Genomic DNA, 26,389 nt, shown 5'->3' with positions numbered 1-26,389 from the left:
CAGTGACAGGGCAGAGGCAGGGCTGGATAACACCGGGTCTAATTGCTCTGCTAACAGCTAGACCTGCTGCCTCCAGGAACACTTACATCTGCAGGTATCTTGTGGTTTCTAATACCATCAGAAATCCTTCTTGCTCTCATGTTTACCAGCATGCAATTGCAAGCCCTTGATGTCTGCATAACAGCTTTCCATCTCCCAGTTCCCCACAAACAGTGACAGAGCTATGACAATCAGGAAGGAGGCAAACAAGAAGCAAAAATCCACTGGGATCCAGAGAAAACGCTGTGTCCTGCAGGATGTAAATCGAAAATAGAAATGCTTTTCCCTCCCTCCACCCTGAAAGCATTTGATAAAAGGATAATGTAGAAAATGTAGAATTTTGCAAAGCCATGGTAGCCACATTTTTTCATGCAATAAGCCAGAAAATGTTTACTGCATGAGCAGAGCAGAAGCTGTAATGTTGTAAAATGATAGTGCTGGGGAGCCATCTGCTTATTGCCTGAAGTCTGGAGCACGGGCTTTCTGCTGCCGTGTCTTGCAGAGCTGGGTGAGCACCCGTGTGCCAGGGATGTGCAATGATTCCTCATGCCCAGGGCTGGTCCTTCACGCTTGGAGAGACCTGGGGTGTGCTGGGTTACACCAGGATGGGTGGTGGCTGGAGATGGCAGGCTCTGGGGATGCAGCAGGAGGATCTGGTTCTCAAAGCAGGTAGGAAAGCAAGACTGGGGCAAACAAGCAGCCCCATGAGCTCAAGGGCTCTCAGGATGCCTTTGGAGGGGGATTTCACTGCCTCAGCACCGACAAGGGGCACATCAGAGGGCTCAGAGGGCACGTCAGAGGGCTCAGCACAGCCCTCCCATGGATGTGCATGCGATGAGAGCCGGGTGCATCCCAGGCTCCTCCTGCCAAGGCCTCCGGGCACGCCAGCACGTGCTCGCCCGTAGTTAAGTGGGGGATAATGCATGTCTGAACAGTTGGCATTGAACTCCTAAACTCTGGAAATCAAATTGTGCCCTGCAGAACGTCTGCCCTGCTGCCACTGAGGTCAGGGGGATTTGTGGCTGCCTGTAAGAGAGCCAAATCTCTCTTTTCTTCCCCTGCTGAAGGTCATGCCACAATGCTCTCAGCATCTGGCTAATCCAGCTGGTGCCCTTCACCCACACGCAGACCTGCCCATCTCCAGTGCCTGCCAAGGCCACGCTGACTCCACCCTGGTACCCCAGCTCACACAGGGGAGCAGCAGGGAGCCCCAGACACCTGCAAGTGTGACAGCATGGCTGGGAGAATCAGCCTGCAAGAGTCCAGTGCTCTGAATTTGGTCTGTAGCATTGTTTTGATGACAGGAGTGGTGAAATAACACCCAGGGGACAGAAGGGATACCAAAATTATGATATTGCCCTTTGGAATTATTTCACGGTCAATGTAGCTTTCCTGTCCTCATGGTGATATTTTACCCAGCCATTGCTCAGAGGATCCCTGTCTTATATTAATCCATTTCTGTTGATGCAGGGAATGAAATGCTATATTCCCCCCAGCCCTCCTGCTGTCCGTTTTGTTTCCAAGCAGCAGCTCGGGCAGCGGTGCTTGCCTGCTGCTGGGAATTCTGATGGGCTGTGGCAGAGCAGGGCTGGCCTATGGATTCATTCATCCGCCTGCTCTCTCACAAGCTGCTCGTGTATTATTGATAACCCAGGGCTGAGTGATTATTACATATATAAATTTATTTTAATTTCTTACGATTGCTGCTGTGATTAAAGGATGTGCTGGGTTGTACGTAGCCTGGTAGTGATTAGGCACTACAAGCCATGGCAGAGATAATGTGCAGGGCCTGGCTCAGTGAAGCTGACAGATGAGACAGGACTGGTTTTCCCACGCAGGGCTTTGTCCCAGACCTGCAGAGGGATTTCAGTGCCTACAGTTCCTTGGTTTCAGTTCTGGTGTGTTTGAGGGCTGGTGCTGAGCTCAGTGCTGGAATGTCCCCACGCCCTAGGATTGTCTGCTCCAAGCCATGCAGGAGCAAGTGGCTTTTCTTGGGCATCTAGAAACAAAACCAAAGTTTACTGTCACTTATTTTTTTCCAACCTCTCCCATTTTCCATGGAATGATGAACTTTGGACTGGAATTATAAAGGTATCATACAACATCACAGAGTATCCTGAGTTGGAAAGGACATCTGGGTATTGAGTTCAGTGATCTTAGGTATTTAGGCAGTTAAAGATGGAGAGAAAAGCTGAGGAGGATGAGGTGGTTATGCCCTCTTCACTTGCCCCATAGACACTGACCTGCATTTTAAATGTCTCAATATCTGACCATTAGGGTCAAGTAAAGCTAATTGTGTGAGCAATTCTGTTGACTTAGTTATTCCTGTAAACATTGACAGAATCAGCTCTCCTATTCCTCAACAGGAAACACTTCCCAGCAGAAAATACAAACAAATTGCTCTTCATATCAGAGCATTTTAAAATAAAAATATCAATAAGGAGCTAAGTCAAAACTGCATTTTAGATTCAACAGATTATTCAGCAGAAAACACGAAAACAATGAAGCTCCTCTGAGGATGGTAATCAGCACACGCAGACATATTGCTTTTTCAGATCACAAAATCTCAATACCCAAGATCAGTAGAAAACTAAGCAGAAAATGCTTTTTATAGGATTCAAGTTCCAATTAAATTAGAGCAGATTATTCAACAAGAAAGCCTACAAAATGAAGTCTCGGTTTATGTATTGGAAAGCAAAATGCAAATATGTTGCTTTCCGGCTCACAGGGTTTCAAACCAAAAGACAAACTTACTTTAAGTAAAAAATATTTCATTCAAATTCTGGGGGAATCGACTCAAGTAACTGATCCTCAACTGAATTATTCAGCTTTTTTATCAACAGACTTATTTCTTCCCTCTTTATTCTTAATTTGCCTATTCATAAATCCCACTGCTTTGTCAGTCATAAGAAATACTTTCCAGTGGCTTTGACAAAGCAGAAATTAGCAGGGAAGAGAACTGGCACATAACCGCCTCACTGCAGAACGCTTCCTTGCAGCGTAAGGTATTTTTCTCTTCTGGAGCTTTAATGCCAGCAGAAATCAATGTGAGATCTCAGCTCACCCTCCCACCCAATGCTGACTGCAGGGCTTCAGCCAGGCTTTGGGCTCCCCATGGTGGCTGTGTTGGACCTGTGGTCCCCAGAACACGTGTGGGGGGTCCTGGTGCTCCTGCCCTCCCAAGCGTCCCTGTGGCATGCTCAAGGGAAGAGCTTTGCTTTTAGCAACGCCGAGCTGGGCCCAGAGGTCCTGCAGGGCAGGAGATCATGCTCTTCAGCCAGCAGCTCTGCTACTCCATCTCCTTTGCTCTTAACCACTGACATCTTCTTCCCACCTGGAATTGCCTGGCTTTGACTTGGAGCCATCGGATCTCATTCCGTGAGCTTGTGAGGGTTGGGGGTGTTTCTAAAGGAAACACCAGTGATCATAAATATTTCTTTTTGATCTGCACGCATCAACCTCTGGTGATCTGAAGAAGATTACAGCAATAGTTTGAGTCAGAGCAGTAGAGCTAGATGAAAATCTTAGTTCTGTAATTTTATGAGGAAATAGGAAATATTTTAACAGGAAGATTAAATGTATCTTTAAATACAGAACTTAAAAAGAAGAAAGGGATTTGTTCAGTTGACACACCGGAGGAGTTGTAGGAACCTTAGAAACAATTTGTAAAACCTCATTAAATAGGAGAATGTTCTGCAAATCCATCCAGTTTTCCTGAAGAACTTTGAACCTTCCTTCTCCCTCTGGTCTGCAGCGATTTACTGCTGTGTTTATAGAGCAGTAACTGGCCTGCAGGCCCCACAAGCTGCATCCTGGCACCCTGGGGCTGTGATGTGGGATAGAAAAGCAGTCAGGGTCCCTCCTCATAACCAATTCTGATCTCCCAGTTCCCTCAGTTTCACCATGAGGCTCGTGTTGGTGGAAGGAATGGAAAGAGCAGTGGAGCCTTAGGTCAGAGGTGTGACTTTGAGGGTGATCTTCTTTCTGCTCTGGAAACATCACCTTATGTTTCTGCTGCAAAGCAGCTTCTTTTCCTCACCTCCTTGTTTTGAGATGCTGCAGAAGGGCCATGGGGATGGTTTTGCCATTCTCCCCTCTCTCTGCAGGCTGGGAGGGGACAGTGAGGAGCTGCAGGGTTGGGGGCGGTTGCCAGAGAAGCAGTGACAGGGTGATAGCTGGGACGTGGCACCCTGCGAGTGGGAACGCGCCCCCAGCCTGCCCAGCCCTGCTCGGCGTGCTGCAGCCTCGTGCCTCCTGGGATGTCACAGGAACATTGGAGCTTTTGGAAGCAGCCCAGAGAGCAGCTGGGGTTTCTGGCACCTGGGAAGCTCTTGAAGATGGTTTACATGCTTGACAGGCACTTGGATGTGCTGCTGCTGGAACAGGGATGTCCCTTCACTTTTCTCTCCCTTCTTTCTCGTGTGGGGGTGAGGGTTCCCCACCCTTCGGTGCTCCAGCTGTGAGGGAGGGAGACTCCCTGCACAAGGAGTCTGGGGAATGGCACGGCTCCAGGGTTCTCCTGGCAGTTTCCCAGCCTTCCCCAGCAGGCTGGCAAGGCGACCTTAACTCGTCTCATGGAGCAATCAGACCCTGTAGCTGCTGCTGCTACTGCTTAGCACTGGCTTTGTGCTTCTTATGCCTCCTTCTCTCTGGTGGCAGAGGATATGGATTTGGGGGAGAAGGTTTCTTGCCAACCTCCTCAAGAGATTGCAACGTCCACCTGAGGGTGGCAGCAGAATGGAACCCCAGCCCATATCCTCTTCCTCCTGTGACCTCTGCCTTGTGCCACAAGGGAAGGGCTGTTACAGGTACCAACAGCAGAGAGGCTGGGATTCTCTCAGGATGGAGCTTTATCAAACCCTCAGCACTGCTGAATTAGTGGCTTTTAGGTCCTGTTTTAGAGCTAGGGAACAGCTCAACTTTTGATGGAAAGAGGGGACAAAGCAGAGGATGGGGGATGCCCGTGGTCTGGGGGAGCTGAGGAGGAAGAGGGAGAGAAGGAAAGGGAGGGGAGATAAAAGGGCTTCTTCCTCCATCTCATCCCCATGAGGGTGGCTGGAACAGCCCACAGTGTCTGCTCCCTGCAGAGGGTTTTCTGCAGAGCTCCCTGCTCCACCAGGAGAGAATGAGAAAGCAATGTCAAATATATGTTTGAAATGTCAACAGAAGGGCCCTGCAAGATTGACAGTAGTCTCGTGAAATATTTCATTCTTTCTCTCATTATGAAGAGAGATGTTATTCTGGATGACAGATAAATTCAGGGGGAACAGGGCAAGGGAGGAGGGGGGCAGAGGGGGAAGAAGTGTGCAGGGAGAGGGAGGGACCGGCTGTCTCCCTCTCTCACTGTACCCCTAACAGGGTGCCTCTTACTCATCATAGTAAATATGGGCTGCTGCTTCATTATCTCAGCCTCCTTCATTTCTATCAGCATATTTTCCCTTTCTGCTGCCTTTATCTCTGCATAGATGCCTGTTGCAAAGCCCACCTGCACTCTGCTCCCCCAGCCCCAGACAGCCCTGGCACAGCCCACCCCAAAAGCACGGGGACACCAGTGGTGGTACAGGGCCCTTGGTGGGACAGCCACAAGGGAGCCAAATGTGACACTGTCTTGGTTTGAAAAGGTAGGTGTCTGCTAAGGAAGGCAGGAGCCTTCCTTAAAATAGAAAATGTAAACTCCCTCCCTCTGAATTCTTGTAATTTTGAAATTAAGGGGCTCTCAGAAAAGATACGGGAATAGGAATAACAGTTCTTTACTAGGAAAATTAAAAATACAAATGCAATAGTACAAAACAGCACTGCCAGAGTCAGAGCAGGCCCTGTCCCCTGTGGGTCAGGGAGGTGGCAGCAGTCCCATCCCAGGGTGGCTCAGCCCTCCTGCAGTGCCAGCTGTGCTTCTGCTGGAGCAGGATCCTGCACAAGGGGGGAGTTTTCCTCTGGAGCTCCAGGGCTGGGGGAGATGGGCCTGGGCTCCTCTGGGAATGCAGTGGGGAGAAAGCTGCTCCTCTGGGGATGCAGTGGGAAGAAAGCTGCTCCTCTGGGAATGCAGTGGGAAGAAAGCTGCTCCTCTGGGAATGCAGTGGGGAAGAAAGCTGCTCCTCTGGGAATGCAGTGGGGAAGAAAGCTGCTCCTCTGGGAATGCAGTGGGCAAAGGCTGCTGTGGTGTCCCAAAAGTCAGATTGTATCCAGGTAGGAATGCTTGGTTCCTCCCCCTGAGCAGAACATCTCCCAGTGGGATAATGGAATTTTATCAGATGCAGGGACACTTACTGGCCCATTAACAGAAGATAATTAATAATTAATGGCCCATTAACAGGCGATATCTCCGGGAGGGAGGATTGGTTGTGGAAGAGATAAAGAAAACTGCCCAATGAACAGCAGATACCTGCCCCAGCTCTATCAGATGGGAAATACCCAGGACAGATGCAGGGATGGTGACCAGGATACCCTCCTCCTGCCTGCAGGTTTTATGCTGCCTGGGAGTTTGGTCTTGCTTTCCTACATGGGGTCTGATGCTGCAGATCCAGGGGGACGACCAGGCTGAGGGGGACAGAGAGGGCGTGTCGTACTACAACATGAAATAACTCACACACCACATTAGATGTAAAAGAGAGGAAGAAAAGAACCAAAAGGGAGATTTTATTTTCTGACTCTGCTACATATAGAATTATAAAATTGACAATCATAAAAGGGTGGATTGGAGGGTGAAATTGCCACCTCTCCAACCACACTGGTCAAACCAACAGTCTATCAGTTCTCTCTACCTACAAAGAAGAATGCAAAACAATCATTGCTTATATGAACAGTGTGTGAGAACTATAGTAGAAATATGTAAACATCAGAAAGTATAGAAAACTTTTAGAAGAACTTTAAAACTCTCAAAAGAACAGGGCGACGAGGGCAAGGAAAGCATTCCCCTTATGTGCTCCCTACTCAGCACCATCATCTGCTCTGCTTCCAGAGGCTCTCTGCCTGTCCCTCTGGCTCCTGAGGGGAGCACGGGGACAGCCAGGGCTCCATGGCACCCTGCCCTGCCATCAGCACGTGGTGACAGTGACACCCGATCTGGTGGCTCTGCCTCGCCAGGGCTGGCACTCCGAGTGGGAGAGGGCTGGACATCTGCAAACAAGCTCACCTGGAGCCTCCATCATCTGCTAAAGGCAGTAACAGCCATAATCCAACTGAGGCCATGTGAGTGAGGCCAGAAGTGGCTCAGGAAGCATCTTGCCACCCCTGCAATTCCTAAGATAGAAAAGAAGTCAGTTTCCAACAGCCACAGAGATGAAAAATTCCAATATCAGTTAAAGAAAAAAAAAATCTTGAAAGCCCTCCTTTTGATTCCACTGAATAAGCTTTTGTATGCTTTTATATGCTTTCAAAACATTTTGATAGTTGCTTTTCGTTTCTACTTCTTTTTTGCAAACTATAAATTATCTTAGATTTATTAACCTAAAAATTTATTCTTTCTTATTTCAAATGTGTCAAAAATGGGACATTTTGACTTTTTTGAGCCTTCTTCCAGGATATTTGTGAAGTGGGTAATTTGTCACAATTGATCCTTTTTCGAGAGACTTTGAATTACAACAAACTGGTATTTACTGCTGAAAACACAGTGAGTTGACAAATTCCCAAACCAGCCACGGTGATTTCAGGTCTCCAGAGCAGAGTGGAGGAAGGTTTAGGTACATGACAAGGAGCTTTAGACCCTGGGTGGGGATGCTGAGAATGGGCACTTCTTGGACTTTTCCAGCTCTGTGCAGAGAGCTGGAGCTGAGAAGGGTGCCAGTGTCCCCTCCTGAGTCCCTCTGGGCCTCCCCTGTCCCTGCCATGGAGCAGAACAGCTCCATGACTCCCCTTGCAGCTCCCCACAGAAACCACAAGCACTGGCATCACTGGCATCCGTGCTGCTGGACTCATTGCAGCGTTAAACCTTGATAAATGCCTTTAATATTTAATTGGTCTCTAAAAAACATAAATAGGCAGGATAGTAAATGCAACTTGTCAGGCAGAGTAAGGCCAGTAATGAATGTTACCCACGACTGGTGGCATCTGCAAAATGCCCTAAAAGTGTGGTTTGAAACCAAGGGCTTGGGAGGTGTTTCCTACTTTTGTTTCCCAGACAGAGTCTGTAGGTGCTCAAACGTGGGACTTTCATTTTGGAAATGGGATGTGGGATTCCTTACACACCTTCCACCGTGTCTGCTGACAAGGTCACCAGAGGTTCTCCTGCTCCAGCCTCTGTCGGTGGCCTCAGCCAAGCAGGAGATGGGAGTTCCAACCATTAAAAACTGTTTCCTAATGGTCCAGCAGTTTCTGTACCATTTACAGTAGTAGATGGGGGCAAAAAGCACTGGGAAGTTTGGACTGGAATAAGGCCACAGAGCCAAATTAGGAGTCCGGGGGCACAATGCAGCACTGTAAAGTTGCATCTGCTCAGAATGTTGCAGGATTTGCCCACAAATTCTCACCTCCAGCTGTGACAGGTTTTCTGAGGGCTTCAGCCACAGCACCACATGTCCTGGAGTCTGTCCATGCCTTGGGAGGTCAATTCCACTGCCCCACTGTGACATGAGATCACAGTCAAGAGCTCCAGCCTGGCTATGGGCAAGTTATGGATTCTGCAGTGGGTGTATGGGCAGGTAACCCTTGGGGAAATGAAAACAAACAATGCCCAACTCAAATACCTTCTGAGGTTCACTGGAGGTTCAGCTATGCAGGAATAGCACATGTAGGTTTTAGGGGAAGCTGGGGTTCAGTCAGGATCCCCTAACCAGCAGTCGTCCCAGGGAAGGTGGTGGCAATGATGCAAAGAGCATCCTGCCCTGCCATCACCTGCACATGTGTACGACCACTCCAGTGTCATCAGCACGAGTGGTGGGTGAATCTCTGCACATCTACAGGCTGATTTTTCAGTCAAGGGAGCAGTCAAAATGCCCAGAGTTCAGGTACTTGTCTCTCTGATGCCACTCCAGTGAGTTCAAGTGGCCTGAAGATCCCAAGGGAAGAAGCTTTTCTATGGAGTTGCTATTGCTTGAGGCTCTTGGGCTGGGGGTGGCACCAAAATAGCCACTCTTCAGCTCAGCTCCCTGTTGTTCACCCACAGCAGTGTCTGAGCCACCATCAGCTGCTTCTAAATATGGAGAAATGCTGCAGGCCTTCAGCAGCTACGCTGGGGAGCTGCTGCTAAACGCCCTGGAATAATGATCCTGCTGCTGGGAGCCCTGGAAGAACAGAGGAGACAGGAGGGAGCGGAAGCAGCAGCAAGAGCAATAATAACCGAGGAGCAATCCAGCAGGGAAAGGCTTTGATCTGAGGGCTGGGAGACGGGTCTGCTGTCTGCAGGGGATTTTTCCTGCACAGGTTGCTGGAGGGACCTGGGGTTTGTTGGGGGGAAGTAAGAGGCAGGAGCTACACCCCACCCACACGGTGTTGTGCCCACCTCAGCCATGTTCTGTGTGCAGCAGGGACATCCCTGCCTGGTCACATCCCTCCCTATGGAGTGCGTGGGGGTGGCTGCCAGTCTGCATCACCCAGATCTCTCAGCTCTGCCCTGTCCCACTGTGCCAGGCAGCAGGGCGGTATTCCCAGCCAGGAAACACAGACACTGCACCTTCTGCACTCATGGAGCGCCTCAAAACCCACCCAGAGCAAGGTGGAAGAAGCCACCGCAGGCCTGCAGGAGCCAGAAGCATCTAACTCTCTGCCTTTTCTTGCAGAGAAATGTCTGCTCTCCCTCCTCTGCAGAACCAAAACATTTTGGAGACTCTGCACTCCGTGCTAGCCTATTATTCACAGAACCTCCTATCTCCCTGCTTCAGGATGCTGCCTGGATCCGACCAATTACCAGCTCCCTTGATGTATAACACCATAAAACCCTTAACCTCATTATAGAAAATTTCTTTTGAATGGCCTTTAAAAACCATCTCATTACACAGGAAGAACTGTAATTACCTTTAACGAGACTGAGATATTGTGCGAGCAAGTGCGTTTGGGCTGTCAAAACAGAAGCAGTGGGAGATCATCTCCAGCCGTTTTCACCACAAGGGCGAACACTTTGTAATTCCCTCCCCTGCGCCGCTCCTCATCCCGGCCCTCCCTCTGCCCCTCACTCCTCCTTTCTCCACGCCTTCCCTGGGCAAGCACAGCTGCTCCTGGTGCTCTGCTTCCCGAGGCCAAGCCCATCTTCCCCAGGACTTGTCTCTGAAGCTCCTGGTGCCTGCAGTGTCAGCAGAGCTCTCACCAGCCCTGGATGCTCTCAGAGGGCTGCTGTGGTCCTGCACCGAGGGCTGGCCTTGGCCAAGTGGAGCCCAGAAGGTGCTGCTGTGGCTCCTGGGACGTGGCACTGTCACAGCTGAGGGGTGACAACTTTCCCAAGCAAAACCATCCGGTGTGGCTGCCTTCACCATCTTCCAGCAAGGAAGAAAAACACCATTTTTGTAGGGTAGATCCATCTCTGCTCCTTCCAGCTGTGGTCTCTAGTGATCTGAAAGGCAGAGGTGTGTCCCTGAAGTCTGTCAGGATTTGGTTCTTTGCTGACATGATACAGCTAATCCCTGGAATGGGCCCGGAGGGGTTAAGTTTTTCTTTTTTTTTCCTTTCTGCATATGTGTGACTCAAATTAAGATTTTTTTTTTTTCCCCAAACAAAAATTTTTCCATCCCATCTGTCACTAATGTCAAGGCACGCCTTTGCCCAGATCCATTTTTTATACAGAAAAAATAAAAATTTAACATTATTTTAGAAAACTGAGTGTGTGTTGCCACAGCAGAGGTATGTTCCCTTCTCCAGAAGGAGCTGTGGCAGTGTTAACCTCTGGTGCTCATCCCCAGGGTTTCCCCCACCTTTGCCCAAACTGGGCAGCTCTGCCTCCCTCTTCTGTTCTCTCCTGGGGGTTTCTGGCTGTTGCTTCTTTATTTCTGTCTTTTATTATTTCTACCTCTGGGTCGGGGCAACTTTTGGTATTCACAAAGAAGCTCAGGACAGAGAACTCAGCTGGCACAAGTCAAGCTAATTGTTCACAGCCGTTGTTGCCCTAATTGCCCTAATCACCCTCACCTGGAGCTGCCCCACTCCCGCTCAGAGCCCCATTTAACCTCAGGACTGGCCCCTCCATCCCTTTCCAGAGCTTCGTGGTGGGTGGGTGTGTGTTCTTGGGCTCCAGCCTGTGGATTTTGGGGCCTCGTTTGTTGCTGTTGTGGGAGCTGGAGCTGGCTGCAGCTCCCTCCTGTTGCTTTTGGAGCCATGGGCATGTGCCCCATCACGGAGGGAGGGCACCCTCTGCCCCTGGGCTGCCTTCCCTGCCAGCACAGCCAGCTCTGCACCCCGGGGCTCCGGGGACACGTCTCTGCAGCCAGCTGGTGAGTTGTGACCCCAAAAAGGTGAACTCCTGGGGCTCTCCATTGCCTGGGAGCAGGCAGAGGGAGTGCCAGCGTTACACAGAGTGGGAGTCGTGCTTTATTTCGTGTCAGGGGGCTTTGCTGGACAGGGCTTGAAGAAAACGCTGGGAGGGAAGCAGGTGTGCTGTCCCTGCTGCTGCATGCTGTGCTTGCCCTCCTGCCTGCCAGCAGGGCTGGTTTTTCCTTTCATTCCCCTGAATGCCCTGAGGGAGGCCTGGGCTCACAGTCTCGTCTCACATCTACCAAAGATGGTTGATAATCACCTTGGGTAGTTGCCTTCTCTGTCCCGTGTGTGTGTGCCAGAGGCTCTGGAAAATGATCTCGATGCTTCCCCTACCTAAGCAGCAGCCTCAGGGCTTTTTGTGGCATCGATCAGGACATTCCTGCAGCCTTCCTGGCCTCTGTACTCTAGTAGCACAGCCCTGGCTTGGGCTTTCTTGTGACAGGAGGTTTTTATTGGAGGGTCTGGACCAGTGTTTGGGAGCAAGGATGGGTGTGGTGCAGGACCCTGCTGCCCCAGGGACCCCGCAGCAGGGGCTCTGCCTCCAGAGGGTCCCTGGGCAGCAGGTCCTGCTCTGCAGCTTGTGCTGGCTGAGGAGTGTTCCTGCCCTGCTCTGAGCACCCTCTGGAGAGGCTCTGCTCAGCCTCCATGTCTCTGACCTTTTCAGTGTCGTGTGATAGCATTGGCTGTGGAGCTGCTCGCTGTCTAATGAGCCTGTGGGGATTGGGGGGAAATGGGCAGCCAATAAAAATATGGAATATTGAAAAGGTCAGAGCGATTTGGTGGGGACACAATAACTCACCAAACTCCTTGGGCATTGCCTCTCTGGCTGCCAGCCCCAAGTGCAGGGGCTGTGGGCTTGCAGCTGGGTGGGGGCTGCATTGCATGTGCTCTTGGGGCAGGGCTGAGCTTTCCAGCTGTGCCAGGACCTCTGTGGGTTGGCACATTGGCTACACCTCTGCAAGAAGGGTTGGAGAAACCCTTATCCAGAAGGAGCCTTCAGAACCTGGGCTTTGCTTGCATCCTGTGGAGGGAGAGGTGAGCCTGTGGTCAGGGTGTTCTCTGGCCTTGCTGGCAGGTTCCTGCCATGATTCCAGCAGCAGGGAGCTGGGTGGCAGGGGCCAGTCTGAGGCTGTTTCAGTGTTGTGCTCTGGATCTAGGCCCCAGGTGTCACCACAGACCTTCTGGAGAGCACTTGCTGGGGCTGAGGGTGCATCCCTAATTGCCAGCAGCTGAGAGTGCATTCTGAGTCAGCTGTGGCTTTCCTGTGCCCCTCCTGCTTGCTAACAAGGGCAAAGCTCTCATGCAAAGCTGTGCTGATTTAGCAAAGCTGTGCCTTATGAGGGGGTGGGGAACATGCATCCAAAAGTTCCCAAACTGACTCAATTTCCTCAGTGTTAGCACTGAGGGGAGTCCCCCCTCTCTGTCTCTGACCCCTTTTAGTCCTCAGCTCTGTCACAGCGCATCTGTCAGCTTGTCCTCTGCCACAGGCTGCTGGAGACCTCACCTCTCCAGCCAAGGTGCCTCTGATGGCCTTTGTGGTGGCAGAGCAGGGCCAGTGATCTTGCCATATGCCAGGTGCTGGGAGCAGAGGGAGAAAAAGGTCTTTTAAAATCCCTCACACCATTTCACCTTACCAAAGTTGTCATGACAATGCAACACTGAAGGCTTTGTGACAGCCCTGTGCCCCAGTGTTGGCTTCTGGGAAATACCAAACAGCACTTTGTGCAGCCCCCTATCCTGTAGGCAGGAGGCATTTGGAAAGTACAATTCATTGAGCTTAACAGTAAAAATTTAAGTTCTGGGAGTGAAACCAGAGCAGCAGGGGGAAAGTGCATGTTGGTGCCAGGCAGGCAGCAGCCAGGACGGTGCAATGGCTCAGCAGCAGGTATCACCCTGGATGCTGATTCTTCTGCAGACTCTGTGCTCAGCAGTTGTGACTTGGGCAAGTTTCTGGCAGAGGAGACCGTGCTTTGTGCTGCTTTCTTTGGTTGGATGTGGTGGCTGGATTATTCTGTGGGCCCCCCACAGCTGTGTTGCTGTGTGCCCTGAGCCCAGCTGTGGCACTGTGGATGTCTGCCCAGCCTGGTGCTTTTTACAGCCCATGGCTTTGCTATTCCAAGTGTTGGTGTGGTGTCCTGGGGACAGTCTGTGTGATGTGTAGTTCGGTAAATATGTAATGGGATGTTTTAGGGCTTTATTGCTTTTATGCAGCACTAATGTAATGCCATTTAGAGAGCTCTGGCACACCCGTCAGCAGCTCAAGTGGAGTAAAGGAAGGATGTTCTTCCTCTCCAAGCCCATCATCTTCCCCACTTGATGCTCTCAGCCATGATATAGTGGTCTAAAGGTGACAACTTGTCTCTGTGAGCACTCTGAAAAGCAGGCAGTGGGATCATTAGAAATGACTGTGGATTGGCCCTGTTTTAAAAGGGAGCAAAATATTTGGCCAAAGTCCCATTGGAGCATTTTCAGCTATTGTGAAAACCTTCTGCTAGTCAACTTGTTTCTAGAGTTCCTACCAGAATCGGGCTCTTGGGTTTCAGATCACCTCTGTGAGGAGCTGCAGGTGCTCTACAGGGCTTTAGCCAGCCTGGAAGGTGTCATCAGGCCTTAGCTGTGTGTTGGATGGGGTTGGAACTTGGCTCTTGTTCCTGCCTGTGCCCATCTTGCAGGCTGCTCCTGGGCAGGGCAGCTGCCCCAGAGCAAAGCTGTTCTGTGTGAGCCTTGTGCCCCTGTGGCACCCTCAGCCCTGGGGCTGGGATCCCATGTGCATGGCTGCTCCCTGTGGCTCGTAGGGGTGCTGTTATTCTGGATTGGCACCTCAACAATTTGGGCCCCTGGCACTTAATAACTGCAGTACCTAATTTTAGTGTAATGGCACTCATTCAATCTGCTGCTCCCAGAATGTGCAAGTGACATAAATTAATGTTACACAGAAAAAGTCAAGTTTCTAGTGTGAGATCAATAGATCATGATGTGGTGATATTTGAAAATACATCTTATTAGCAGTTCATATTTTGGCACTTTCCATGGATTCCCACGAGCTCCCTTCCCTGCTGCCCCAGGGAGCTGCTGTGCATGTGGTTGCTGACAGCATCAGTAATCCTGTGAGATGATATTGCCTATGCTGGATGTCACTTAGTGGCTTTTCTCCCATGGGAAATGAATGGAAAGAGGTTGGAGTGCTGTTGGTCACTGCAGGGCAGAAGCAGGAGCCTTTGGCATCTTGCAGCATTTATGAGAAGGGCTTTTTTCCTGGGCTGGCTCAGGGTGTCCAAGCAGGCAGACACCACAGAGCTGATGTTATGTAGTGCTGCTGTGAACCAGCCTGAAAAGTGAGGTAGGGAGGGAGCCCATGGCTGCTCTCCTGTCCTGGATAAACACAGAGATTCAGTGGAAGGATGCTGAGCACACCTGTGTGAGCTGGGCTGTGCCTCTGGGGAGATGAGCAGAGGCTTTGAGCTTTCAGGGCCCAACCAGCACCATTTACCTGCTCTGAGGAGGACAAGTAACATGAGGAGCCCCCATGGCAGGGCATGGCTTTGCCTCAGCACATTCCTTCTCAGCTTCTGCTTATGGGGGCTCTGCAGAGGCCCTTGTTTGACAGCTTAAGGTGACTTCCTTGAGGCCAGGACTGGGAGTAAAGGCTGGCTGTGTTCTGTCTGGGGTCTCCAGTTACTCTGTGCTTGTCTCCTCCCCACGTGCAGGAGATGGTGCTGGGTTGATTTGCCTGCATGATTCAGGCTCTTTGGCAAGGGGTTCAGAGCCGAGTTTCCAAGCCAGCTGTAAAAATATCCCTCCAGGGCATGTGCACTGCACCTCTCCCCTCACAGCCTTGTGCTGCTTCCTCCTCCTCCTCCTCGGGAGGAAGCTAATCTCCTCTGCAGACCTCACCATCAGAGCAGATTAGAGCAGCTCCCAGCTCCTTCTGTGCTGCAGAGGGGTTGCCAGGATCAGAGGTTTGGGTTGTAGCTGTGGGGGATGATCCCTCTTTCTGTCAGCCTGGATGGAAAGGTGCTGTGCAGTCATTCTGCACCGGTGGAGTGTGCTGGAGAAGATGCACTTCCCTCTGGTCCCCAGAGCCAGCCGAGCTGTGCTGGGCTTTGCTCAAATGGAAGATGCTTGTGTACACTTCTGTAAGCAATGAAGTGACTCAGGTTGCCCACTCAGGCTTCTCTTTCCACAGACTGTTCCCAGAGTCCCTCTGGATGTGTCTGAAGCATCCTAAATAAGACCTGAGCACTGTGCTCCGAGGTGGAGGCTGCACTGAGCTGCTCAGAGAAAAATAGGCCATTGCTTTCCTCACGCAGACAGGCATTTAAAGAGCCTGTGAGGGAGGAGTGTGGGCATGTGGCTAAATCAGAAGTGAGGAGCTGTCCCCTCCTTTGGCACCTCACCTGCCTTCCACGAAATGGGGCCACTGGGAAGCCAGGCTGCAGGCTGGCTGGCTTTTCTTGGTGCTTGGTGGCACTGGCTTTGTGCATTGCTCCCAGCAGAAATCACCAGGGAGAAGCAGCTCACTTCATGCCTTGCCTTTCCAACCAGAGTTTCCAAAATGGCTCAGGTTTTTACCTTTTCTCCCAGAAAATCAACAGCAAAACCTGCTTGCCCGAACGGGGATTAACCAATTGCCCTTGCAGGAATCCCAGCCTTGCTCCCCTGATCCTTTCTCCAGCCAGTTGCCCAGGCAAAGCATCTATCTCTGTCTTCCAACCTGAGATGCTGTCTCTTCACTAATTAAATGAGGAATATCACCTCTTTATAATTGTCAGTTGATTTCAAATTAAAAAGGGACCTGTCGGACCAAGAAGAACCTTATCCTCCCTCTGGGGACTGCCTTCCTTTTTATTTAAGTTTTTTTTCAGGCTGCTAATTCCATCTGAAAGTCTCCTGTGATACTGTGGTAACCCTTGGATGCTATTCAAGAGCATCCTGGCCCCTGGCGTGTGCTCATTGCCTCCTAATTGCTCTAAATAAGTTGGGAATGATGAAATTAAAGTGCCATTGATATGAGGCAGGCCTGGCACGCTGCAGTTACAGGCATGTGAGGGATGTGGACAGATGGGCAGATGTTAGGATAATAGGTATTAAATGTAGACTTTACCCTGTTTGGGATCCCCATCTAAGCACAGTTCAGCTTCTTGGTGGAGCAAGTTTGGCAGCTCCTGTGCTGGTGCCCCAGCTGAGCATTTGGCACGGGCTGGGGATGTGCAGGATGTAAAACTCTGTGACCTCCCTTAGTTTGTGAAGGGCTCCTGGGTAATGGGCTCTCCAGGGACAAGGACATGCAAAATAACCCCGAGTCCACAGTGTCCCCAGTTTGCAAATCCTTTGGGTGATGTGGTTCAAACTGAAACAAATAGATGTGGGGTGCTGTTCTGATTCATTGAATAGCACTGCTGTTATCTTAATTCCCTCCTTCTCTAATTTTGGAGCTGTGTTCAGATTTCAAACCTGAAACAGCTGAGTTTGGGGTTCTGGTGTTGAACCAGAAGTGAGTGGGTGGTCCCCCTACCCTGGCATGCAGGAAAGCTGGGCTGAGGTCCCAGTGGGCCTGGGATCTGCATTCCTTGCTCCTGACCTTGCCCTGGAGTGGGGACAGCACTAGCAGGGGACGTGGGGGCTGCCCTGGACAGAGGCTGGGAGCTGGTTGGTGTCATTCATTAGCTGCTCTTGTGCCCTGCTCACCTGGAAATGTTGCTGCTTTTAGTGTCCTCTGCACCGAAAGAAAACAGACTGTTTTTGGAATATGTAGTCAAAGGGGGAGAATGATGCCTTGCTGGCTGCTGGTGCTGCAGTGTCCCATTGCAGCAGAGGGGCCTGGATAAGACCTGACTCCAGATCTTCAGCAAAGGCAGCTTTGTGACAATCTGTTCCCAGCCAGAACAGACTCATCACATCACCCACAGGGTGAAAGGCATCCCAGTCCAGCGATTCCACTCATCCCCGTGACTCAGTATCCCACCCCTGATCCCGCAGCAGGAGCTGGCTGGGCATGGTACCACAATGCTCAAAGAGAGCATCTTGGCCAAAGCAGCCCATTTTTGGAGCATACAGGGGTGGCTGGTCCCAGGGCTGCAGGTGAGGATGAGCTTCATCAGTCTGCAGGCACTTCTGTAGCCTTACAGGTGTGCTTGGTTTGGTGATTGTGCAGTTAATAATTTCCTGAAGATGCATGGCAGGTACAGCACAGCAGTTTGCTTTCCAAAAGAATGCCAATCATTCTAATCACTTGCCTAAGATTTGGGTCAAGTCCAGCCACCTGGCTTTGGATAATAACTCTCCCAAGTCTTCTTGAGCTAGTCTTGTGAAGCATTGGCATTCTCAGGACAGTTGAAATGGATGGGAGGTGCTCTGACATGGCAGCCAGCTGGCCTCCAGGATGGATGGCTGATTGCAAAGTGATGGAAAGTTACATTTGCTCAGTCTGAGCCAATTCTATTCCTGTGACTGGCCTTGGCTGTGACTTTGGATTCCCTGTGGCTCATTGGATGCTCACCCTGCGACGTGCTCACCTGGAGGCTTTGGGTTGAGATGGCAGGATCTCTTGCTCTGGGCAGCCCTCCAGGCTCAGGGCTCATCTATCAGAGGAGTTCAAGACCTCTGAATTCTACCTGTTGCACATTTAAAGGCCAGAGGAGCAGATTTATGACTATGGTCTGACCTGCTCTGGAACAGAAGCCAGAACTTGTCCCTGGCTGATTGCTTTGTCAAGTGTAGCAACTCTGGACACGTGGTCCCCGAAGACAGGGGAGCTGCAGGGTCTTGGCTCTGCTGGCAGGAGCAGGGGTCTCCAGCCCATCTGTTCCTAGCTGGGCTGTTTGGATTCATCCCTTTGGGTCAGGGGTGCTCCCAGAGTGCCTGGGCCTGTGTGGGGTGTCACTGCCTGATTGCACAAAGGACGGTGGGCACTGCCTGGGCTGGTGACAGCTCCGCTCTCCCCAGCATGTGCTACCTCCAAGCAAACAGGAGGTGGTTATGGTGGCTGTAAATCCCTACAGGCAGGAAACACCCAGCATTTGGAGGGATTTCGGTGTAAATTCATTCAGTTAATTTTCTCAAAAGGATCTGTGAGCTGCAGGGTTGTCAGCATGATGCCAGTTGTGCTTTCTGGATGGCCACCCTGAAGTGCCCTGCTTGTGTTCAGGGGTGTGCTCCCACCCTTTGCTCCTGCTCCCAGTGTCAGCCCCTATTCAGCTGAGCTCTCAATGCAGCACAAGGAATTCTCAACAGAAGCCAAGGTGTGTGCTGTGATCCACTCCCAGTGAATGCTTTTCTCCTCATCTTGCTTGTATGTCAGTCAGATCATCTCTGCTCTTCCTCTGCCTCCCCTTCCCTTGGCCTCTCCCAGGAGGTGGCTGTCTCTGTGCCTTGGGCAGGAATAGGTTTGTGCCAGATCCACCAAGAGCCATGCCCTTCCCTGCATGGCTGAGCGCAGTGCAGGGTGTCCCTGGCCCTGCAAGGACAGGGAACAAGCTGGGTACTGCCACAGCACCGTGGCTGAGGGGAAGCACGGGGCAGGGCTGGCTCATCGGTGCCAGCACACTGGGTTTTGGAAATTGGCCTGTGCTGAAATTGGCTGTTCCTGCCCAGCATGGAGGAGGGAAGGAGCAGTGCTGGGTGGAAAGCCCTGGTGAGCTGGGCTTGGCAAGGGTGTGGGAGGAGGGAAGGAGCAGTGCTGACTGCTCCCAGGAGGAGCACAGGAGCTGTCACCATGTGTCACCCCCTTTTTGGCAGCCCCAGCCTGCTTGGCCATCAAGTGCAGTTAAAAAGGCCGAGCAGGCACCAGGACTTGTTTTGCCACCAGAAACTGCTTGGTGCTGTAGGCAGCTGCCTTGTTGGTCTGTGCCATGCACAGTCTGGGCAGGGATTGGTCTGGGAGTTTTTTGGGGGAGCAGATCCCTTGGAGTGCTGCTCTGGTGGTGATGGTGCAGTTTGGTGCGTGAGAACTCTGCTAATTGGGCCAAGCTTCAGTATTTTGTGGGCTTTGCATCCCCTCCAAACAGGGCAGTCTCACACCCTGGCTGGCACTGGGCAGAGCAGGCGGCTCCTGGTCCCCACTTGCCACAGGTGCCCAGAGATGTCCTGGCATTGCTGGGCAGGGCAGTGAGTGGATAGAAGGATTCATTTTCCCACCTCGATCCCTTGTGGCTGAGATTTCTCTTAAAGAGCCTTTCACCCAGAGGTGAAGTCACTCACCATGGCCACCTCCAGCAGCTGCTTCTGCATTGTGGGTTGTAAATGTCCTCTTAATTTAGTGCCTGCAGTGCACTAAAGCAGCAACCTTAGCACAGCCTCTGCATAATAACCAGAGAGGCTCCAGATCCTGCACTCTCCTTGACTGCTGGAGTCCCAGGGGCTGATGTCTCCCTTACCCTGGGTGCCTCAGCTCCCCACCACGTGCTTTTGAAAGATAACTCCCTGTAAAATAGAGAGATTTAGTCTAGTCCAGCTGGGCAGCTCAGTCCAGACAGTAATGCAGTCACATCCTAAATGTTTCAATTCTTTTGGCGAAACGTCCCAGTGAAAGGTGTTTTTTTTCTCCTTCATGAAAGAGGATAACAGCTCTGACCTTGAAGAGAGAAATGATGAGGGTTCAGAGTTCTCTTTCTTTTTTTGTTGCTATTTTTCTTGCAAAATATTCCAGTTGAGAGGGATTTTTTGCTTAAACAATTTATACCCAGTAGATAGATTTATTCTGTTGAGCTACCAGCTGCAAGAAAGCCTTGTTATTCCCTGTGACATTTTTTTTCCCCCTCAATACTCATAAATACTCTTTGTTAAATCTGAGTTTTTACCACTGGAAGCATGAGGGACCAGGTACTCCTGCCCTGTTCTGATGCTGGAGGAATCAGCCTCCTTTGCTGCCCTGACCCTGGGTAACCTGAGTGGTGCTCGGGATTGGTGGTTAAATATCCCTCTGTCTCCCCATGCCAGTTCTGCTCCCTTGTTATTTCCATCTCTCAGGGATAAAGGATCTGCACAAAATGACTTTTTTGAACATCCTGGAACCAAGAGGTGATTTGGAGGCAACACTTCCGACTCCTGCCTGGCTGCTACTTCCCATGCCTCTGCTCCCAGCCAACACCCTGCTGTCCTGGCTTTTAGCAGGAGCTGGGCAAAAAAAAGTTTCCTGGTTTAGCATCGTTATTTCCAGGGAGAAGAGGAAAATGTGGAGGTTTGGTTTGAAATTATTTGAGTGAACGTGGCAGAAATGCAAGGACTTGACAGCAGAGTTGGTTTAGATTGGGGTAGCAAAGAAATGAGGAGACTTAAAATGAAAAGTGGGCTCAGAGGGAGGGGAAAAAAGGCAATATTCCCTTTAAAATACATAAAACCTGGCTGCTTTGATGCTGATGGATCACTTGATACTTGAATGTCTGTGAAACCATTCCATATGACAAAGCCAGTTTTCCAGGCCAGAATTGTTGCTGGTGAGTTTGGCTCTGGTAGTTCCTTGTACCTCTGGTGCCTGCCTCAGTTTCCCTTCATGGAATCACAGAATGCTTTGGGTTGGAAGGGTCCTTCAAGGACAACCTGCCATGGGCAGGGACACCTTCCACTAGACCAGGGCACTCCAAGCCCCATCCAGCCTGGCCTTGGACACTTCCAGGGATGGAGCAGCCACAGCTGCTCTGGGTACCCTGTGCCAGGGCCTCAGCACCCTCCCAGGGAAGGATTCCTTCCTAATATGTAATTGATTCTTCCCTTGTCTGTAGCTTTTCCAAGAGGTTTGGGGCACTTCAGCTGCCTCATCTCTCCCTTCACCAGGGTGGGCTGGTGCAGGGGACCCACATGGTGCTGGAGCACCTCCCTTGTTCAAGAGATTCAGTTGAGATCTCCAAACTCACTGCACTGGTGAGCCTGAGAGGCAGCTCTGTCTCTCTGTTTTTAGTTTCTTTGGAGCTCAGATACTCAGCCTCTTTACCTCTCCACTAGTGCAATGTTTTAGGAACAGATGGGCTTAATTTCCGATTGCCGCCCCCTGAACTTGGGAGGAGGCTCGAGTTTGGAGCCAGTCTGCCTCTTGTTCCACGTGAGTCCATCCAGCAGGCTCCTGCCTGCCCTGCCCTGTGGACAGGGAGCCAAGGACCCGGCAAATTGCCCTCTCCATGATGAGAGAGGCTCTCAGAAGTCAGATTTTCCCTCTCGGTGGATAAATCCATCTCCATGTTACCTTTGCAGTGGCAGCGGCTGAGCATCTTCTTATGGGTTGATACTGTTGAGATGCTTACTCTAAGCTCCATCTAATCCTCTTTCAGGGAGCTATCGGGCTGGTGATCTCCTACAAGCAGGTTTTCCAGCACCAGCCTCGGCATTTTGTGGTTTGTGATCGTGCTGGAGGGATGATGGTCCTGCTGCACCTCTGCTGCTGCTCCTCAGCTGAACCAGAGGTGAAAGGGAAAAGAAAATGAACCTGCAAGTTTCTAACCTGAACTTTAGTGGATTTTGGGTTTAGGTGTCTACTCCTGCTTTCACAGAGTTTTGTGGCACGTGATTTCCTTATCCAGCATCTTGTGGAGCATAAATCAGATTTGTATAACTGATTTTGTGTTGGATTAATTCTTTGGGGTGTTTTTTTTTTTGAGAGCATGCTCATTAATCTGGCCTGTTGTGTTTTTGCCAGTGTACCCCGGGAATCTTGTCACTCTTTGGGAATCAATAGCAGATGTAAAGCAGATTTCAAGTGTTTCCAATGCCCTTCTGTGTGTCAAGGCCCAAAATTCAAGGCAGAATTTAGAGGTGCCGCAATCTGCTTGAAAACTCTTGGTCTGTTGAGCTTGGCAATGAAAACCCGATTCCTGCTTGCTGAGAGTGGGAGCTTGTGTGTGGTTGCCCCCCATTATCACGTTGTCACCCAGACATGTGCATGGGGATGGAGTCACCTGGCAGCACTGCTGGCACAAGGCACCTGTGGGGACTGGCACCCAGGGCATGGGAGAGGCTGTGAGATCTGCTGTTGGTAACATCTGATCAGCACCAGCCTCATCCCTGGGATCTGCTTTGGACCACTTTAGGGATGGACACTGTCCCTCCTGGAGCAAGGTGAGCAAAGGCCATTCTGCCATGGGCTGGGCTCCCTGCAGGGATTGCTGGCCAGAGGTGGGAGTGAGCAGTCCCTCGTGAGAGGGCAGATCCTTGGGTACTGCTGATGATGCCTTAAGGAGCTGCAACAGAGACTAGACTGAGTTAAGAGGAATAAAGTGGATATTCATTGAAGTGCCTTCAAGGACCACACCCTGGCAGTACCCAGATGGCTCCAAGATGGAAGCGAAAGAGGGCTTAGTCACGAGATCTCACATTTTGATAAGTTTTAGTCCATTTGCATATATGAGCCAACTGTCCAATTAATAGCTTCAAATTAAGAAATTTCATCCTCCTTGCTTGCTTGCCTGCCCTCCTCTTTTCACGTTGTTTTAGGCCTGAAGTTTGAAGAGATTTTCCTTGAGTCTCCAGCTAGAACAGGATTGTTTTGTCTTCACCACCCTGTGAGAAGATCCCAGTAACGCTCAATATAAAGCCAAAAGCTGCACCTCAGCACAGAACAGAAACAACCCAAGGTATCACTGACACTGTCCCCTTGCTCCTGTCTTGCAGGGCTGCGTGTCTGGGGCTGAGCCAGGTGCCCCCTGCTCCGTGCTGGGTCCCATGAGACGGGCAGGACCCCCCTGTCCCTCGTGCCCGGGGCCGCAGCTCCCGGCTCTGCCCCCGCTGCTCGGGAGCCCCCGCCAGCCCCCAGCGCGGAGCCGCAGAGAGCTGCTGCCACGGTGAGTCCTGGCCTCTCCTTTTCCCTTCTTGCTCTCCCTTCTTCTTGCTCTCCCTTCTTCTTGCTCTCCCTTCTTCTTGCTCTCCCTTCTTCTTGCTCTCCCTTCTTCTTGCTCTCCCTTCTTCTTGCTCTCCCTTCTTCTTGCTCTCCCTTCTTCTTGCTCTCCCTTCTTCTTGCTCTCCCTTCTTCTTGCTCTCCCTTCTTCTTGCTCTCCCTCCTTCTCTCTCTCCCTCCTTCTCTCTCTCCCTCCTTCTCTCTCTCCCTCCTTCTCTCTCTCCCTCCTTCTCTCTCTCCCTCCTTCTCTCTCTCCCTCCTTCTTTCTCTCCCTCCTTCTCTCTCTCCCTCCTTCTCTCTCTCCCTCCTTCTTTCTCTCCCTCCTTCTCTCTCTCCCTCCTTCTCTCTCTCCCTCCTTCTCTCTCTCCCTCCTTCTCTCTCTCCCTCCTTCTCTCTCTCCCTCCTTCTCTCTCTCCCTCCTTCTCTCTCTCCCTCCTTCTCTCTCTCCCTCCTTCTCTCTCTCCCTCCTTCTCTCTCTCCCTCCTTCTCTCTCTCTCTCTCTCCCTCCTTCTTTCTCTCCCTTCTTTCTCTCCCTTTCCCACCCCTCTCTGCAGAAGGACGTGCTCCAGGTCACTGTTCCTGTTGACTCCACGTGTATCCCCTGGCTGCAGGGGTGCCTGCAAAAAAACCCCACTGAGCGAACAGCTTATGCACCAAAAAAAAAAATTCAGGTTTCAGTCAACACACTCAGCTCACGAATTCAGGTTGTATTTAGCAAGTGGCTTTGGCTGGGAAAAAAAAAAAAAAAAAAGTGAAACACTGAAAAGTTTGATTTTGACATTTTCAAAATGAAACCTTTCAGCCATCTGTTTCAAGATGATATTTCATTTTGATTTTTTTCTAGGTTGTTTTTTTTTTTTTTTCCCAGGGTGGAGGGGAAGCCACCTACAAACAAAATGAAAGCTTCACTTCAGCCCAAACAAAATGTTTCATTCAGCCCCAAATTATTACTGGAGCTTTAAAATTTGGCAAAGAAAAAAATTCCTTTGGTCACCCTGAATTGCTTTCTTCTCTCTGTTTAATCACCAGGACAAAAGAGAAGCGTGTGAGGGAGTGGGAGCTGTGGGGCACGCAGCGTTGGGGTTTTTGAGTGGGAGTTTGGGAAGAGCCTGTGGTGGCAGAACATGTTGTGCCAATGCCTTTGGTGATGGCAGGAGCCTGTGGGAGCCAATTTTAGCTACGGCAGAAAGTTCGTGCTGGAGAGGAGAGCGTGCTGTGCTGAGCCCACCTGGAGGCAGCATTCTCCCAGGCTGTGGGGGTGGCCCCGGTGCCCAGAGCTGTGCTGGGTGCCAGGGGTGTGTGGCAGGTCTCACCCTGTGCCATGCCCTCCCTGCACAGCAGAGGCTGTGCCCGTTACCTGCTGTCCCCATCTGGTCTTTGGAAAAGCCCAGTTTGGGGAGATAAATGAGAAGCAGAAAGGACCTCCTGGTCTGCCCAAACCTTTTGGGAGCTCTCTTTGAACAGGAGAAATCACTCTGGGGATGAAAGAGAGAAGGAAGGGGTTGAGGGGGGGAGAAGAAGCCCCTGTGGGGCTCCTCTTGGCCCCCTGAGGGCAGGGAGGAGGTGGCCTGACCCATATCCCAAATCCCATCATAGCTGGCACCTGGGTAGCACTTCCACCACCCAGCTCAGCTGTGCTTTTCATTTACCACACCCTCTCCACCCCCAGTCTACCCCAATGTGACCCTATGCAGTGCCACAGAAGTGCTGGATGTGGAAGGGGGCTGTGCTTGGTGGGGGCTGCTGCACTCCTTGGCATGGGGCTGTGCTCCTTCCCTCTGCCAGGAAGGAGAAATGGAGGGCTGAACCATAGGAGGAGAATAGCAGAGCCCCAAAGTCATGCATAAGCAAACCCTGTGTAGCTTGAGGGGCTGCAGGGAGGCATCCTGGGCTGGTTCCTGGGAGGGCTGTGCTGCTGGCACATCCTGGGCTGATTCCTGGGATGGCTGTGCTGCTGGCACATCCTGGGCTGATTCCTGGGAGGGCTGTGCTGCTGGCACAGCCTGGGTGTGCAGGACTCCCAGTGCAGCAGGAGGGCTTCGAGCACAGCATTGCAGGTGTCTGGAGCACGGTGGGACAGCAGGTGCTCCAGATCTGCTCACTCGTGCTCCCCTGCTTCTGTCAGCACTGGCTCCCTGCTGGAGTGTTGTGGGGTTGCTGCCTTTGTTGCAGAGGAAAAAAACTTGGCTGTTGGAGAGGTATGTGAGATCAGAAGGGATCATGGTTGCTGCAGGTCTGAAATCAGCGTCTGCCCTTGTTTGGAGGGAGCTGGTTGTGCCCAAACCTCTGCTGGCTGCTTTGCAGGTGGCTGTGACCCCAGGGTGTGAGTGGCAGTGCTGGAGAGGGTGGTAGGACCTTGTCCCTGTGGGTTTACTCCAGAGGGAATCCCTCCACCCCACCCTGCTTTGGCAGAGTCTTTCTCCAGGCCCTTACTGGAAGCCCCTGAAATCTCCAGAATCGTGTACCTCTGGGTTTACATTTAGTGTTCCCACCTTCCATTCTCTTTCTCTGTTTTCGTTTCTCCCTCTTTTTCCCCCTTCCCTCCATCTTTATCAGTAGCTAATGAAACAGGCAGGGAGAAACCCAATTCATACAGTAATTAAATTTACTTAGAGGGTATTCAGCTGGAGTAATGAGAAGTTTAATTCAATGATTAGTTTTTTCTTTCATTAATTAAAAATGGAACAACGGTGCAGTTACAGTGGGCTGCATTGATCCTCCTTGTGGAAAGCTGCTGATGGAGGAGGAGGAGGAAGGAAAGCTTCTCATTTTATCTTCTCTGGATGCTGTCCCCACACACAGATGCCTGTATTGTCCCCTGTTCCCAGCTGATCCCTTGCCCAGGTGTCCCTGAGTGACTGTAGGTAAGGGGTGCTTGGGGTGGTGATGAGGAGAGCAGTGGCACAGTTCCCCACACGGGTCCTCTCCCCGATCTGTCCCCAGCCTCTCAGTTTAAAAATGGATTTGAAATATTTGCTGTGGGTGGAAGATTGAAAAGCAGGTCCCAGCCCACAAGAAGTTTGGGGTGGGAGAGTTGTTTTCCATCCTTGCTGAACAGATTTTGATCCATTTAAATATGTTAAACTCATAAGCATGTTTTTAGTCTTTTAAAATAAGTGATGTGTGAAAGCA

General features: G+C 51.1%; 1 protein-coding gene across 5 annotated transcripts in view; it reads left to right on the top strand.

The window, feature by feature from the left end:
• Window positions 1–26,389, top strand: part of LINGO1 (leucine rich repeat and Ig domain containing 1) — a 156,017-nt gene that overhangs the window by 69,901 nt on the left and 59,727 nt on the right. For 3 of the 5 annotated variants that reach the window (XM_072934178.1, XM_030281248.4, XM_072934181.1), the window contains one exon: window positions 23,035–23,204. The exons of the other annotated variants lie outside the window; for them this stretch is intronic. The gene's annotated coding sequence lies outside the window, so the exon portion shown is untranslated. The remainder of the gene's footprint in view (window positions 1–23,034; window positions 23,205–26,389) is intronic. 5 annotated transcript variants of the gene reach the window in all.

Source organism: Taeniopygia guttata, chromosome 10, assembly GCF_048771995.1.
Source record: "Taeniopygia guttata chromosome 10, bTaeGut7.mat, whole genome shotgun sequence".
In the NCBI taxonomy this organism is placed as follows: Eukaryota; Metazoa; Chordata; class Aves; order Passeriformes; family Estrildidae; genus Taeniopygia; species Taeniopygia guttata.
Note: the sequence above shows the minus strand (reverse complement) of the source record. Positions and strands in the feature narration are given on the sequence as shown.